Here is a 6,754-nt window from a genome sequence, read left to right on the forward strand (position 1 = left end):
TTCAATTAATGCATATACGTTCTATGGTTTAGTCATACAACACTAACCAATCTCAACTACCAATCACCTTCATGCATCCATGACAAGGCTAAATCAAAAGTTAGTTATGACACTCAAGTCTCGCTACTTGACTCATTGTATGTTTTCAATATCTAAAGGGGTTCTTCTAATGTCCTTTTTAAAACAATTTTTCATCCTATTCAAGGATGTTCCCCCTAATTTTATATTCATGCATTGGCTCATTAAGTTTCATTCATTGTAATTTCAATCTAGTTCAATATATGCATTGTTGTTATTGCCATATGTGCAAATCAAAAGTTGGTAGTTGGTTGTCACTTTCCTCAATGAGTGTTCAATATTGTTCTTACGTGTAATGAGTGTTCAATTTTGTTTGTAAGTGCGACAAAAGTTTCATTATCTTTTATCCTCATCAGGAATCCAACGTTATGAACGTAGTTATGCAACAACTTATTACTTACTTCTCAAAGAAGTTATAAACAGGAATCACACCTATCATGCCAAAAGTAGTGTACTACATAATGAATATGTGAATGATTAAACTCGTACCTGAGTTAATGCCTACTGATGGCGTACCTCAATATCCTTTCCGCTTACCAATTCCCAAAGGCGCCAGTATTGCAACCTTTAGCTCTGATACCACTTGTCACATGCCCCGGTAACCTCGCAGGTAAAAGTAGGGAGTTAGAATTTTTCGTACAAATTACCACAAGTAATTAACCAATTCAGAACTCCTCAATTCATTATTAACCATTAAATATAATATTCATTGGTGCATCAAGTAAATTGCCATCAAAGACAGTAAGTTTCATAAGCATTGCATAATCTTTAACCATCACTGTAATAACATATATTGTCTCATGAATCCATGCATCCATTTCTTGATATCCTTAACCATATTAGATAATCATGTAATCTAATAAAGAATCATCAACATCAAGGATTCAACATCACATCATCCATCTGACACAAAAGGCAATCACATCAATCACACCATTGAACACGGATATACCCTGGAAACCCCGTAGGGTGAAAACCAACAAACGTTTAATCTTATTATTAAACGCTCGTGAGGGTTTTCACCCCTCACTCAATGGCTTATAAGGGATTCCATCCCTTAACCATTGTCTTAAAATATTTACAATGAACTATCATTAAGCTGTCACATAACTAGCTGAAAGCTAATACAATTTACATGTATTCTATCATTTACATACTGCCACATGCAACATTCCTTGTGGCATAAATGTTCTAGCAACGGGAATTACTGCAGCTTGATCTCATCTGCATGGACGAATAATCCTTTTTCGTGCCATTGTTAAATATTACTTTCCTTTGGCACCAACCGCCATCTTTTCCTGTCAATGCTGCTGACACAATCTTGGCAACAAGATTAGTTACATTATCAATAATCCATTAAACAACCTCTAAAAATGGTCTTTATCATCTTCTCATCTGCATGAGCAAGCATCACATACTACTACTAGTACATCTATCCAGTACATTCTGATTCCATTTTTCACACATATCTCTCTCTAAGAGATCTAACCATTAGTTTACATGTCCATGTTTTCTTTTTAAACATGTAACACAATGTAATAATTGTTTTGCGCCCTTGCACATGTGACATAGTTTTGTTAACATATAAAGAACATATCTCTATGACACAACGACTGTTCTTTGAGCATCCATTAGCTTATCATAATAGCTCTTCTTTAGTATATACAGTTCACAAAATATTATAATGAAACAAGTATGGTTTCTCAATATAGTAAAAACACTATTTATTTATTCTCTTAAAGAAAGAATCTCTAATTTGTTTCCAAGAAAACCCCTATTAGAATCCTTCATCATCATACTTGAAGTATAAACACACTTATGCATCTGGAAGCACAGCATTAGAAACTTTCTACCATGCATGCAATGCATATCTATCTCAAGAACTTTCGAAGTCAGCTAACAACACAAGAATTTAAGCTCATTAGCAACTTTCTATTACATGCACTCTTTCTTTCCATAAATGCAATATTAGCTTCCCTTTCTTTAATTTGCCAAGAATGCATTATTTAGATCTATTTCTTTAGTATGCCAAGAATGCATTATATAGATCTATTTTTTTTTTTTTTTTTTAATGTTCATTCTCTTCTCCAAGAATACAATAGCTATTAAACAAAATAACACATATTCATAGCCTTTCTTTAATACTCATTCTCTTCTCCAAGAATGCAATAGCTATTAAACAGAATAACACATATTCATAACCTTTCTTTAATACTCATTCTCTTTTCCAAGAATGCAATAGCTATTAAACAGAATAACACATATTCATAACCTTTCTTTAATACTCATTCTCTTCTCCAAGAATGCAATAGCTATTAAACACAATAACACATATTCATAACTTTTCTTTAAGAAAGTTAGTATGATTACTTATCTTATTCATGGCAGGTTCATCCAGCCTTGACGTTGAAGGTTCCAGAGAAGACTAGCCGTCGCCGCCGCTACAGCTAGGCAATGCTCCTGGAGCTCGAACCCAGGACCTGGATTATATTCAACACCTGCCTTCACACTGTAGTGACTGTCGAATCCCGTTGGCTGGGTACATACTCAACACAATTCCAAACTTCAACTAAGGTTTTCAATTCAACCCTTTGTGGGGAGAGGCGCCACAGGTGTTTGGTGGGTTGATAGAGCTTCCCATCCATGTCGGCATCACAAAGCAAGCTCAGATGGAGACTGCAGAAAGCTTATCAGCTTTGTTGAAAACCACGCCCAACGCTTACAAAACGCAACTTCCCTATTGGTCCTATTTTTACTCCTTTTCACATGGAACTCTCCGCTCGCTCTTCTGGTTACCTCGTTTTTACACTCCCTCTCGCTTTCCAAGCCAGAAATTATATTTGAGATATGAAAATAGCACGATCACCGACTGGGAAACGATAGAACAGACATCCAGTCAAAACAAGTGTGAACAATGAAACTGTAAAGGTTTTCATCCCAAAAGCATAACAGGCTCACCGCCTTCCACAATTTGCTAGCTGCAAGCAAGAAATAACTCTTCGATACTCACACACCCAATGTGGTTAAAACAAATCTCCTCCAGAATCAGTTCCGTCGTTTCGTAATCGAGCTTTCCCTATTCGATCCCATCAAGAAAACCGTTTTGCATCAAGAAACAGTTCCACATCAAGAAACACTTCCGGAGTTTTTGGATCAGTTCCGAAACTGACTAACTATTTACAACTGTTAATTACGATGAGTTACACGAGGGATATGACAGGAAAATTAAAAAATTAAAAAAATTCATTAAACGGAAAAAAAATTCATGGAAATGAAAAATCCCTTTATTATTTAATATAAATTTAGATATTTTTCTCGTCAGAAAGTGCTTTTCCACGTTCACTGGAGCAAAAATGTATGAAGTACGACTTATGACGGATTAAAAATGGGTGATATTAAATTTGCTATATAAATTAATTTTTTAGTTATTAATATATATAAAATTCAAGAAATGATAAATAGTAATTAAATTATTTATTATATTTTTGTGCTTTAGTATTTTATAATTTATTATATAATAAGGGATGCTATTTTATATTAGTACATATTATTTGGTTATTTAAATTAAATAGTTGGGAAAATTTTAAGCATTAAATTACTTATTTTATGGTAGATTTCAGTTTAGGAAAGTTAAAATATTATTATTAAAAAATTAAAAATAGAACAATATTTTTATCTATGGATAATTATTTTACTTTTCTATGGAGATTTTTAATATGTAAAGAAGTTTTGTTAGAATACTATGTGTCAATAATATGGCTTAGCAATTCCATGTACCCAAAGAATCATAACTCGCTTCAAATGACACTTGTTCATATGACATTTATTTTAATTAATTAACTTAATTAAAAGATCAAAAAAAAAGATAACTACTTTGGAGATATATCTCAATCATTAATAGCTTGTGTATGTTATTATGAATATTCTAGAACATTTGGTGGAGGTTAAATCCTTACCATCCACTTCTAACCTAATATGGAGGAAATATTAGGTAAACATTTAGATTCCTTCAAATTATATAAAAATAAAAATAAAACAATTAAATTAATAATTACAACGAAATTAAGGTAAAATAGTCAATTTATCATTGTCCGTTTTGGAGCACAAGGTTTTGACAATCCATAATTTTGTCAATAATATATATATATAAATATATAAATTATAGATCTACTGAAAATCTTATGTATATATAAATTATGGATCTACTAAAAAGAATTTTGAAAATAAATTTAATCTTTCTCACTATTTTACAAATAAATCCAAAACAGTCCCATAAAAATGGTGGAAGCTATTTTCCAAAATAAACACATAAAAATAATATAGATAAAAATATATTAAATAGATAAAATAATAATATCTAAGAAAAATCAAGGGGGAATATCAAACATTGGTTTTATACATGGAAGAAGGAAAGGACCTGGATTCTTAAATAGTTCTTCTCCGAATTAAAGGCTTGGAACACGACCGTTGCGTAAACGTCCACCATATCTGCACTCGCTTGCTGAAACATGTCAGTTATCGGCACTTTACCGTCGTTGGATAACCATTTTAGCAGTCCCCATTTTGCAGCGTCAATGGCGTCGTAAGTAGCTATTTTCTGTCCGGTTCCCAGAGAAAGCACCAGAAATTTGCTAGTATCCTGTTTAAAACGCATATACTAATTATCACTAAGAAATCTGGACAGCCTACGAGAGCTCGCTGAATCACTTGGTTTATTGCAAGTAACGTCTCCAACACCACACACATTTTATAAAACACCAAATCACACAACCTCTTAAACAAAATTCAAGATCTTGCTTCAAATCATAATTACACCATTGAGAGATGGAGTATATATATACTGGATTGTTCACCGCAACTCCCCCGTCTATGAGGTTAAAGCTTTTGGTATTGTCGAAGGAATCTTTTGTTTGGAAGAAATGAGCAGGAAGATATGTTGGAGCTGCTGAGGTTCCAATGCAGACATCGGCCAAAAGTGCATCTTCTAATTCGTCCTGTTTGGCCTGGAAAGAAGATTTACCATATATCACTGTTGCTCTTTAATTCAAACTTACATTTCTTCTATCACAAAGAAGAATTACCTTAAACGTGGTGAATATTGCAGGTTGTTGTATTTTGATGTCGTATGCAGTAATCAGTGATCACGACGTTCGTTAGGGTTTGGTGTAATTGTGTATCCCCCAAATAGGTCCTCATGATTTTGTGCAGGTAATCACCAGAATATTTGGGGCCACCTAGATACCATAGTTTGTGGTCCAAGTGGGTGAATGAATCAATACAAAAATTCTTAAATCTTACCATTTTACTTGCTATTTTAAATATAAAACTAAGCTAATTGGTTCAATATATAATTTTATTTGTAATATTTATAATTTAAACAATTTTAAAAGAGTTTTTGTTGTTTTCAATGTTATAATTGTATATTTAAATTATTTAAAATATTGGAATAAGAAGTATACTGCCGAATTTTTCTCTTATTAAATTTTAAGTAACCGAATTTTTTCCGTACCAAATCGAATTCGAATTCGAATTCAAATTCGAACTTGGTAACTATGCTAGATACTTTATTGCTGATTGCAATAAACCTCTGTAATAATTTATTTTCTATTCATTATTGATTCAATATTGATGTTGCTGGTTAAGAAAAAAAAAACATAATTTTTTTTTTAACCAGAAAAAAACATCTTTTACTAACGCTGTATGTGGAAAAATATGAGGACAATTATCCAAATAAAATTTGGTAATATCCTTTGCAGGAAACAATGGACGATTGTTGTCATTTGGAGCGGCTAACATGGCAGTGACCAACCCTCCCGTGCTCGTTCCAGTAATTAAGTCGAAATAATCAGCTATACTCACGCCTGGGCCGTCCAATTCCTGTGACATAACTCATAATTCAATTTGGATGATATTTTAGAAAAAGGGAGGGATGATAAGATTTAATGAGGGGTAGATTAAAATCGTTACCTGTAGCTTTTCCTCCAGGAATTCGAGGATAGCTGCTGGGATAATCCCACGAACCCCACCTCCATCAATACTGAGAATTGTAATCATTTTGCCATCGGTTGGTGACGGATTCCCGTAAGCAGTTGCCATGCTCTATACTCAAATTAAACAGAGATTATACACTGTTAAACACATGAACACTGAATTTTGAAACATTTAGAGCTTGTCTTCATTCAACGGCTGAACAGGTTTTTACGGCTGAACAGGTTTTTATACATAGCAGAGAACTTTCTGGAGTTTGATGAGGCTGTGGATTTTCCAGAAAGCTTGCCTATTTTGTCAACGAATTCTAGAAACTGCACTTTGAAATATCTGCTGTAGCCCATTTTGTCAACGAATTCTAGAAACTGCATTTTGAAATATCTGCTGTATTCTCTAGAACAGTCTAACTTCATTAATGCTGGTGGTTGAAATTACTGTCTTCCAACAAAATTAAACCTTCACCTCCAAATTAATTTCAACTCATTAACTTTAGAGACCAATGGATATACTGATATATCGATTGAATGAATGAATTGGAATGTTGCAGTAGGCAATTTACGAATGTGCCTGGAAGTTGAAGTTGGGCCTTTGTCTTTATCTTTGTGACGTCCATGAGAGGTTAATCCATTCTCGTCAATCCACGTTATCAGCAAGAAGAACGAAAACAAAAGCTTCTAGTCAATTTCAC

At 33.3% G+C, this 6,754-nt stretch overlaps 1 pseudogene across 1 annotated transcript; it reads right to left on the reverse strand.

Annotated features, from left to right (window-relative positions):
* Window positions 1-4,432: 4,432 nt before the first annotated feature.
* LOC149219149 (patatin-like protein 2) lies at window positions 4,433-6,260 on the reverse strand (annotated as a pseudogene). The gene is made up of 6 exons (XR_016249598.1): window positions 6,046-6,260; window positions 5,774-5,955; window positions 5,635-5,665; window positions 5,160-5,409; window positions 4,920-5,081; window positions 4,433-4,806 (listed from the first exon to the last, which is right to left on the reverse strand). The product of XR_016249598.1 is annotated as a patatin-like protein 2 (transcript).
* Between the last annotated feature and the right edge of the window lie 494 nt (window positions 6,261-6,754).

This window comes from Pinus tabuliformis, chromosome Q (genome assembly GCF_031772625.1).
Source record: "Pinus tabuliformis cultivar Carrire ecotype Pingquan chromosome Q, CPIR1, whole genome shotgun sequence".
Classification (NCBI taxonomy): Eukaryota; Viridiplantae; Streptophyta; class Pinopsida; order Pinales; family Pinaceae; genus Pinus; species Pinus tabuliformis.